The sequence below is a fragment of the Papaver somniferum genome, unplaced genomic scaffold (genome assembly GCF_003573695.1).
Source record: "Papaver somniferum cultivar HN1 unplaced genomic scaffold, ASM357369v1 unplaced-scaffold_130, whole genome shotgun sequence".
Lineage (NCBI taxonomy): Eukaryota > Viridiplantae > Streptophyta > Magnoliopsida > Ranunculales > Papaveraceae > Papaver > Papaver somniferum.
The window spans coordinates 57,978-58,297 of NW_020622159.1; the positions used below are offsets into that span (position 1 = coordinate 57,978).

At 44.4% G+C, this 320-nt stretch overlaps 1 non-coding gene across 1 annotated transcript in view; it reads left to right on the forward strand.

Moving 5' to 3' along the window:
- LOC113332197 overlaps nucleotides 1-142 on the forward strand; it is a 161-nt gene extending 19 nt beyond the window's left edge. The window contains exon 1 of the small nuclear RNA XR_003351386.1: nucleotides 1-142. This exon is cut by the window's left edge and continues 19 nt beyond it. This is a non-coding gene — a small nuclear RNA (U1 spliceosomal RNA).
- Nucleotides 143-320: the final 178 nt, after the last annotated feature.

The following is a 320-nucleotide window of genomic DNA, read 5'->3' on the forward strand; positions in this document are numbered from 1 at the left end:
TGGATGATCATGAAGGTCCATGGCCTAGGTTAGCGACCTCCATTGCACACTAAGGAGGGGTGCTCGCCTAAGATCTCCCCAAGAGGGAGAATCTACGTCATAATTTGTTCCTGACGGGGGAAAGCGTCCACGCTGCCCCTTGCCAAATCTTTAAAACTAAAATTATTGAAAGTTCATCAGAAGCTAATCCTGCTGAGCTGAAGAATACCATGGTGATGCTTGTCGCTGGATAAATACAAATAGAAATACATGACAATGGACAAGGGCACACATTGTGTATGCTCTGACAAAATCCAGTGTCATCTGGTGCATTAGATTAT